Raw genomic sequence first — 10,932 nt, forward strand, 5'->3', positions numbered from 1 at the left:
AATTTGAATATTATTTGATGTAAGGTTTTCCTAATTAAATGTAAATTCCTGTGAGGTATATGATTATCACTTTTACTCTTTTATTCCCTTTAAATACTAAGATTCCTTGCTGTAATACCTTTCTAAGTATAAGCTCTCATGGTTCATCATCATGTTTAGTCAAGAATTGGTGTTGGACCCAGTGCTGAGGCAGGCCCTTGCCTCCCTCCTGCCTCAGTGGATCATGTCCAGGGTGGTGGCAGGGTTGGGGGTGGTAGAGTTTCCAGGCCAGTTTCAATGCAGGGATCACAACAAACACAGCAGCCACAGAAGCACTAGGACATTACCTCTCCCATCAGCTTAGCAGCCCCCAAGGAGACTGACTACCTACTTACACAGAAACTAATTGAGACTGAAGCCCTTTGGGGTTTTTGAAGAGGAAGAGGAATTGCAGCACAGAATTTAAATTTTGGGAAAATTAAATAACCTGGTAAAAGAGTGGATACAAGAAATCAGTGAAAGCAAGAATCTTCCACAATGTGTAACTGAAAATGTTGGAGGAAAAATTTTTACATTTGGAACTTATAAATTAGAAGTACATAAAAAAGGTGCCGATCTTGTTGTGTTGTGTGTTGCTCCAAGACATGGTGATTGAAGTGACTTTTTCGCCTCATTCTATGATGAATTGAAATTACAGGAAGAAATCAATTTAAGAGCTGTTACAGAGGCATTTGTACCAGTTATCAAACTGTGTTCTGGGATAGAGATTGCTATTTTGTTTGCAAGATTAGCACTTGCAGACTATTCCAGAAGACCTGGACTTTAGAGATGATAGTCTGCTTAAAAATTTACATATAAGATGCAGGGTAACCAATGAAATTTTACATTGAGTACCAAACATTGACAGCTTCAGGTTAATCCTACAAGCTATCAAGCTGTGGGCCAAACACCACAGCATCTATTCCAATATATTAGTTTTCCTCTGTGGTGTTTCCTGAGCTATGCTAGTGGCATGAACTTGCCAGCTTTATCCAAATGCAATAGCATCAACACTTGTATGTAAATTTTTCTTCGTATTTTCTAAATGGTATGTGTTTAGGTTATGTTAAAATAAAATTGATTGAAAAAAAAGAAATCAAGTACCTATCTTGTCAGCCTGTTAACGCATAACCCACATACGTTCCATCTAGAATGTAGAGTGTAGACTGCCACCATTAATGGTTTAGGTGATGTATTAACACAAAGAGCAGTAACATAGTGACATTAGAAGGAGAAACATGTCATTGAGAGAAAGCACTAATGAGGCTGTTGGCTGAGTCCATGGGAGGCAGAGAAGGAAGGAAGAAAAGAAAGAAAATAGTGTAGCTGAGAAGAATAAGAAGTAACAGGAGTCAAGAGAGCAACTAAGGTAAGTGGGACTGAAACACCTAGACTCTCTCCTCTGAGCATTATTATCATATATTACAATAAACATTTTTGAACAAATACATTTCATTTGACAATTATCATGTGATTCCAATCATTTTTGGTTCTGTTTCCTCTCTCTCCTTCAAAGTATTAAGAGTGTTAGATTTCTTAATCATCCACAGTTCTAAAACTCACTTTTTCTCATATTATACATTAGAAACTTCTCAAATACTTTTCCTCAGTCCTATTTTCTTTCTCAAGAGTGGTAGCATTGGCATAGGAATAGCGTAACTTTGGGCTTCCCTGGTGATGCAGTGGTTGAGAGTCTGCCTGCCGATGCAGGGGACACAGGTTTGTGACCCGGATCCCACATGCTGTGGAACAGCTGGGCCCGTGAGCCATGGCCAGTGAACCTGTGCGTCCGGAGCCTGTGCTCCGCATCGGGAGAGGCCACAACAGTGAGAGGCCCACGTACCTCAAAAAAAAAAAGAAAGAAAGAAAGAAAGAAATAGTATAACTTTTTGCCCAGTTTGGTGCAGTTTTATACGTCAGTGCCCTCCAAGGTCACTGACTGAGGAGGACTAAGAACTTCTTTGCATCACCCAGGCTAACATGAGTGGCTTTCCACACAATCCACACCCCGTTGTCTCTCCAGTTGAATGACCATGCACACAGCCCAGGCACATTGGGAGGAAGATATACACCTGTCAGGGATGGTCACCCACCCCATACTGTGGTTTCAAGGAAAAAAGATTCCATTTCCTATTGTAATGTAGATCAGGGTAGGTTCCAGCTAGAAGTATTAATGCTTGAGATGCCTGAAAATGGGATACGGTCTTTTTCTGTGGAGAGGGCTGCTATTTAAGAGAAGAGAAGGTAGTTTCAAAAAAGAAAAGGTAAAATACATCAGTGAAGATGGCTGGAACCCCTATGATTTTTGATACTGTTAGACACTGGCCTAATGAGGACTATGGGAAAGGGCCCCACTACAGGCATCACAAGGACTTACTGTATAACACAGGGAACTATATTCAATATCTTGTAATAACCTACAGTGGAAAAGACTATGAAAAAAGAAATATGTGTGTGTTTAACTGAATCACTTAGCTGTACACCTGAAACATTGTAAATAAACTATACTTCAATTAACAAAAAAGGAAAAACATTTTAGACAGGTGTGTGCAGATGAGTCTGAATGGGTTGTCATCCACTGATGGCTTTAGGGAGAAAGTACAAGATGGAGGAAACCAGAGTGGAGGTACACAAGAGGACTATAAACAGCTCGGGAACTCTCAGAAAAATTCTTCCTGATTAGGCTGACATGATAACTTCCTGTTTTTAATGGTAAAGTGATTCCATGATCATTACACACCATTGCTGCAAAAGGGATCTTGGATGAAATACATTTGTTAGGTTTTTTTTTTTTTGTGCTACGCGGGCCTCTCAATGTTGTGGCCTCTGTTGTGGCCTCTCCCATTGCAGAGCACAGGCTCCAGACGCGCAGGCTCAGAGGCCATGGCTCACGGGCCCAGCCGCTCCGCGGCATGTGGGATCCGGGGCACGAACCCGTGTCCCCTGTATCTGCAGGCGGACTCTCAACCACTGTGCCACCAGGGAAGCCCATTTCTTAGGTTTTTACACCCCATATATTACCATAGCCTGATAAGTTATATCAGATATTTGCAATAAGATGTCTAAGTGAAATTTAACTTACTTCCACTGGTTCTAGAGGAATTGGATTGGTTAGAAATTTTTACAAATGACCAGGATGATTTTCAATCTATTACAATATTTTGAATCTGTTCCTGTTAATATATATATTTAGCCAATATAATCAAGTCCTAAACAATTGACTTAAATATATCTAGTGTTCATTCAAAATCTCAAATACCTGGATAATAGTGTGCTGCAAAGAAAAAATTATTGGTAAAACAGTGTTCTTCTCCTTTCTAACCTTTATCAAATTGTTACAAGTATTACCCAATTTTCATTCATTGAAAGAATTATCCACATCTTAATTTTAAGTAATGCTTCATCTATTTATGAGAAAACTTTCTAATTGAATAGCATGTATTCCTACACTCTCCTTGAGCTATATTTTGATTCAAACTGTGTGCATCAATTTTTATCATAAAATTATTATAACCTGCACTCCTTCTTAAAACTTATTAAATTAGTATGTCAAAGTAGACTGATCCATTGTTAAAGTATATAAAAAAATATATATATGTTTTGTGTTATCCTCTTATTCTGTTATTGGATTATACAAATAAATTCCATCAAAACAAAGAGAAAATTATCCCTTCCCTTTACAGTAAGGCAGCTACTGGGAAGAGTTTTATCAACCTGCCTAATTATGTGTTCATCCTTGAATTTGTCACAGAAGCGGGGGGATGGGACAATGGCATTGACACCTTGATGGAGTGTTTACGAGAAGAATGTCCTATTAAATGAAGATCTCTAATAAATAGATTGTGACATTATGCCTGTAGGGATATGAGAAGTAAAGTGGTTGGGCAGTCAAACAATGGCAGTTGTGTTTAGTCAAGTGACTTAATTTTTTCATCTCCAAGCCAGTAATCTATCTACACACAGTTTGCCAAGAATGTAGACTGTCAACCACCACTATTAATGACTGAAATAGTGGATTACCTTAAAGAATAAATACTACATTACAAATTAGAAAAAGAAACATTTCACAGAGACAAAACACTGCTGCCTCAGATAAGTACAGTAAATGCATATTCATCTTGAGACTGTTCTCTTTAATAATAGGGAAGAATTCAAATAGAACGCAGAGGTGGAACCAGATAGAAATGGCAGGGAAGAGCAGTACCCAGAGCATGACTGGAATAGAATTAATTGTTCCAGAGAAACTAAGATTAAGAACTCCACGACTCCATGAATCTAAATGAGTATATAGTTAACATATTTTATGATAGAATAACAGCTCAATTTTAACTGTAGATAGGATGATTTAAATAGGACAGTAAAAGAGTTACATTTCCTCAGCCATTTAAAGTGCTTTCTGAGTCACCAGGCAGCACAGCACTTTGCATTTCCTAGAGGACAGCGCATATACTTGATAGAGGATCTTTCAGTCATGAAGCAATTGGCAAAGTTAATATTCTGGCTTCAGAAAGAGAATCTGGAGATAGTCTATCAAATTGGATGAGTAGATGGGGCCACCCACTCAGTAATTCATTTGCACCACCCAATTCAGTGATTTTTTTTTCTCTCTAGTAGATAATGGAAATGTATAGCTGAGGCCAAAAGACCTTCTTTTTTAAACTTTTTTTTAAATTGAAGTATAGTTGATTCACAATGTTGTGTTAATTTCTGCTGTACAGCAAAGTGATTCAGTTATATATATACATTTTTTAAAATTATTTTCCATTATGGTTTATCTCAGGATATTGAATATTGTTCCCTATCCTATACAGTAGGACCTTGTTGTTTATCTACTCCATATGTAATAGTTTGCATCTGCTAACCCCAAACTCCCACTCCATCCCTCCCCCTACCTCTCCACCCCTCCCCCTTAGCAACCACAAGTCTGTTCTCTACGTCTGTGAGCCTGTTTCCATTCTGGAGATAGGTCATTTGTGTCATACTTTATTCCACATATAAGTGATATCATACAGTATTTGTTTTTCTCTTTCTGACTTACTTCACTTAGTATGATAACCTCTAGTTGCACCCATGTTTCTGCAAATGGCATTATTTCATTCTTTTTCATGGCCAAGTAGAAATACCTTCTTTTTAACATCAAAAATATACTGCATATAAAGTGGATTATGCACATTAAATGATACATTTCTATGCCTCTTAGTTATAAGACTAGTCTTCTTTTGTTCTATTTGACCTTACATCTCGTAGTCACAGCATTGCCATAAGTAGCAAATGGTCCTTCTTTATTTCTATAATCACTGAGGCTATACCATATGCTTTCTAAAGGATGAACATGAACAGAGTAAAACTAATCGTTTAAATTAGTTTCAGGGATACTGCTCTTGGCACAGAATAGACTTTGTGAATCTTTTGCAGCTACTTCAACTTACAATGTACCAGCTTCTGTAGATTTAACTCTCAACCTATCCTATATTTTCTTGACCTTGAACACTTATTAACATTTTATGATTCTAGAATAGTACTTACTCCATAATGACCATACTCTTTTATGATCTATTACAATAATAGATTACACAATTATTTTATAGGATAATATATTCAAATCCTCTGAATTTTAAAAACGCCTTTGAGCCAAATGTGAAGAGGTCTAACAAGGTAAAAGAAATGACCTAGTTGCATTTGCTTAAACTCTGACTTGTCTCTACAAAAGAAAAACCTGGCTCAGCAAAATCCATTACTAAGATCAAAGCCTCTCCTCCCCAGACTACAAATGTCTTCCCTTTACCTTCAGGCTGATAAGAGGAATTAGTGTCTCTGTTTCTACAAATACAGAAATATTCATTACCTCTATTCTAATAATTAACACACAGATATAACACAAATATTACATTTTCTTTCATTTTAAATATAAAATTCCTTTCAAAATAGGCACCAAAGCTTCGTAACTATACTTAGCCATTTTATATTATATGCTGCTTCTATCATTGAATTTAAGTAATCTCTTTGAAATGAGCATAAATCTTAGAAGTCAGATAAGATTCTTTTTAGCTTCATGGTTGGATTTCAAGAGAGTGAAATGAAGTAGGTTCTAAGCCCTCTCTGGAGAAAATGGAGCAATACAGCTGTTAATCATGTTTGTGGCAAGCAGAAATGCAAAGCCTCTAAAGTAATCAGGAGACTTACATCTAAAAGAGCATAGAGATGAAATAGATAGAGGTACATAAATATTCCAGGGACCTTTTACTATTATATTCATTAAAGTCCCAGCTTAATGCATGCTTTATTGCCCAGAAATTCATTTCATTTGCATTTTAACTGGGTTTTAGTGAAGTTAATCCTTTTTCTTCCCTTGCTAAGAAACTATTCAGCAACTGCAGCAAAATACTGAAAGAAGAGAAATAAATTGAAATAGTCTTCTTATACTAAAACTTAAATTTGTCATAATTTACTAAAGAAAAAGGATGTCTATATGAAGTTCACTAGATCACATTATTTTAACACCAAAAAGTATCTGTGTATTATCAAGTAAGCTCTATTAGATAACAAAAAAAATTATTCATTTATGCTAAAGATTTAATATCAAGCAACATTCAGTAAAAATAAACATTTTATTTTCACAGGAGTAAAATTTATAAAGTAATCACCCATTTAGAAGTAAGCAATTAATTTTCACAAGAAACTCCAATATGTAATACCATGCATCATTCAAGCAGTTGTGTAAAAAAAGAGCAGCTTAAGTTGTATTTTGAAAGTGCAAGCATTCAATTGAGAAATATGTTAGCTTAACAGAGAAAGCTTTTTTTTTTTTTGTAATGAAAAAAAGTAACTTCATTTCCTAAATCCTAGTGACTGTAAAGTCCACATGGAAAAGATAGAGTTGGGACTTCTATGGCAGCGCCGTGGTTAGGAATCTGCTGGCCAGTGCAGGGGACACAGGTTCGAGCCCTGGTCCAGGAAAATCCCACATGCCGTGGAACAGCTAAGCCCGTGTGCCACAACTACTGAGCCTGTGCTCTAGAGTCCATGAGCCACAACTACTGAGCCCTCATTCCACAACTACTGAAGCCTGCGTGCCTAGAGCCCTTGCTCTACAAGAGAAGCCACCGCAGTTAGAAGTCTGTGCACCACAATGAAGAGTAGGTCCTGCTCGCTGCAACTAGAGAAAGCCTGCGCACAGCAACAAAGACCCAGTGCAGCCAAAAATAAATAAATTAATTAATTAAAAACAAACAATAGAGTTTTGTCTATGTGACAATATATTATAAACACAAACTGCTGATAACCCCTTAGTAAAATGGTCCCTTCAGGCAAACAGACATCCTAGCAAATCTCAAAGAAAAAGACAAATGAAATTAAGGAAAGCCAAAAAAATGGGGACAAATGAAGTCTTCAAATGAAAGGAAACTTTCTTCATGATTCATTTTGAAATATTTAACATGCATATGTATAAGATAAAATATAGTACTTTGAGCATAACCATCCCATATCTATTGAGAACCATCTCTAAATATTTTTTAATAAAATTTTATTTTAAAATTTGTGCTCTCTCTCAGGAAAACCTGAACACTTATTTTTGCCTCACTAACATTTGAGAGTTCAAGTGTCCTTATTGCTTTAGTTTACTCACCTTACCTTAGGCCATGTTTCAAGTCTGAGATGACTTATGATGTTCGTTGACAGTGGATGGTCTGTTTGGAAGATTCTGGCTGTAAACTATTACTTTTTAAAAAGTATTTTGAGTTGTCAAGTATTTGAAGTATTCATCAATAAATGTAGATTGAGTGAAAACCCTACGTTTGTTTCAGGTCTATCATTGTCTTAAGAAAATTGAGCAAAATTATTTGGAATAACGAACAGAAATTAAACAGAAAACCATGTTTTTTACCCATCTTCACTGTCACTGATTAATGCTAATTAATTAGGTTAATTAATCAGACATAAATACAGGGGATTTAAAACAAAACCCATCCACTAAGAGTTAGATGATCTTTATGATACAATTAACTTCTAGCACATTCCTGCTCAAAAGGAGAGACACAGTCCTTATTCTAGTTCTAGCTCTATTTCTACTGAGAAGCTGATTAAACACCCATATACCAAAATGAAAGTATCACCAGTTTAATTTATGAAAGCATAATCTTCCGTAGATTAATAATAAAATTTATTTTTTAAAAAAATCCATTTCCCTTTGCTGTTATTTTTATGATACAGGAGCGAGTTCCATGTAAAAGCTGCATAATCGTCTTAGTCAGTAAATGTATACTATCAAGATAATTATTATAAAATTCTGATTGAAAACACTTGATGTACTCTAGTGATCAACTCAAGTTGATTACATTTTTCAATATTTTATCTATAGAGTCAGTCCTCTATATACACGGGTCTCACATTTGCAATTCAACCAACTGTGAATCAAAAATATTTGGAAAAAAATTCCAGAAAGTTCCAAAAGGAAAAATTTGAATTTGCTGCACACTGATGACAACTATTTACATAGCATTTACATTGTATTAGGTATTCTAAGTAATGTAGAGATGATTTAAAGTGTACTGGGGGATGTGTATAGGTTATATGCTATGCCATTTTATTTAAGAAACTTGAGCATCTATGGATTTTGGTATTTGTGGTGATGGTGTGGGGAGGGGTCCTGAAAAAAATACCCTGTGGATACCAAGGGACAACTGTATTTGTCTGTCTGTCTTCTATGAATCCATCTATTTATAGGGTTAACAATTTATAAGATTTGCATACATATTTTATTAACAAATTTTGCTTGACTTTAATCCTATTGTCTCAAAACTTTCTACAAAATAAAAATATGTTTGCTAATATTATCCTTGTATATCTTTTTAATATAAGAAATTGAAGTAAATTTTGTAAGCTAAGCATACTTCTTATGATATCAGAGACAGAGATAGAGATAAAGAGAGAGACGGAGAATAAAGCTACACAGAATAAGTCAGGAATAAAAAAGAAAATACAAACAATTCATGCCAGCATTTGACAACCTAGATGTAATAGACACATATTTATAAAAGTTAATCTTCAAAAGTGTTTGAAAGAAGAAATGGAAAACATGAATATAGTACGCTTATTACAAAGAAATTGCATTAGGAATCAAAATAATCAAACACACACACATAGACACAGCTTAGATAATCTCATTACTAAGTTTTATCAACTATTTAAGGTGCAAGCAACTCCAATATTTTATAAATCATTCTAGATAGATGCAAAAGAGAAATCATGAAGTGATTTTATAAAACTAGCATGTCAGAAACTGAAAAGACAGTTCAAAATAAGAAAAGTAAAGTATAATAACACTCAAGAGAAAATATGAAATAAACTCTTAAAATATTAGCAAACCAAATCCAACAACGTAATCTAAGTATAGTACATTATGACCCAGTTTGATTAAACGTCCATCATATTTGATTTAACAACAAAAATCTACTGATATAATTGATATAACTTGTGGAAAAATGTGTAAATTATGTTTCAGTTTTTTACCTTTGGGAAAGTTATTTGCTCATTGATATTTGTAGTAAATATTCTGATTCTTAAAATTCTTATGCTTAAATAAGCTGATATAAAGAAATATTATAGAAACAAAATATATTAAGTTAAATACTTGATGGTTTCAAACTATTTGTATAGGGAAGTATGTACATTAAATCCTAGTCTTTAGAATTTCATAATATTTAATAATCATTGCTTCACTTCTGTTTCAGTGAACATAACACATGCAATGTAAAATGAACCTCTAAAATTGTAAAATCCTTCTGTAAAGTCTGAGATCTGTGTGAGAAGTTTATGTTTTTTTATATCCTAAAATCTGCTATTAGAAAACAATCATCCTATAATCATTATCAAATTCAAAAATGTATTTGTATTTTGAAGTCAAAATACAATTCAAATAATATTTTCAAAAATGATATTACTAAATTAATAATTAATATTAGCATATCTGAAAGAATCTTCTAAAATTCAAGCATAAATCTCAGTTTTTCAAGGAAAAGACCTCATCCAAATTTAAAATGAGTAAAGATATTTCCTAAGTCCATAGCAAAGCATGACCTTTATTGCTATTTAGATTATATTGGAGGGAGATAATAAAGTTTACTAATACTAATCTTCTGCTCCCAGTTTTAAGCAAATTTGAAAAAACACAACGGAATACTACTCAGTCATCTAAAAGAATGAAAATTTGTCAGTTGTGACAACATGGATTAACCTATAGGATATTATGCTAAGTAAAAAAAGCCAAACAGTGAAAGACAAATACTTTCTAATTTCACTTACATGTGGGATCTAAAATACAAGACAAAGGAGAAAACATAACAAAATAGAAATAGACTCACAGATACAGAGAACTTGTGGTTATCAGAGGGGAGAAGGGTGGGGGGATTGATGCAATAGGTGAAGTGGATTAAGAGGTACAAATTTCCATTAAAAAATAAATAAGTCATGGAGAGGTAGTCTCCAGCATAGGGAATATAGTCAATAATATTGTAATAACTTTATATGGTTACAGATGGTAACGGCTTATTGTGGTAACCATTTTGTAACATATTAAATATATAAATGTTGAGTCACTATGTTGAACACCACTAACAAATAAAATATAAGTTCGTTATACTTTAATAAAAACAAACTTGACTAGGAAATGTGCATGTATATCCTTATGGAGTCCATAGTTAATGTCTGAAACTGAGAATTGCAGAATAGCTGACTTTTAGCAGGCTTTGTTTTGATAGCAGGGGTGAGGAGAGGAAATATACTGCAGAGAGAAATGACAGTTGTCTCAGACAGGTTCTAAATCTTGTTCATCACTGCTTCTGCATTATATGCCTAATTCTGTCCATCTCTGGGCAATCCATTGGTGAGAAGTACAATGTAGAAATATGGGTTCTG

The 10,932-nt window shown here is 34.5% G+C and overlaps 1 pseudogene; it reads left to right on the plus strand.

Moving 5' to 3' along the window:
- The first annotated feature begins 276 nt into the window (after positions 1-276).
- Positions 277-1,088, plus strand: LOC132517943 (poly(A) polymerase alpha-like; annotated as a pseudogene).
- Positions 1,089-10,932: the final 9,844 nt, after the last annotated feature.

The sequence above is a fragment of the Lagenorhynchus albirostris genome, chromosome 3 (assembly GCF_949774975.1).
Source record: "Lagenorhynchus albirostris chromosome 3, mLagAlb1.1, whole genome shotgun sequence".
NCBI lineage: Eukaryota > Metazoa > Chordata > Mammalia > Artiodactyla > Delphinidae > Lagenorhynchus > Lagenorhynchus albirostris.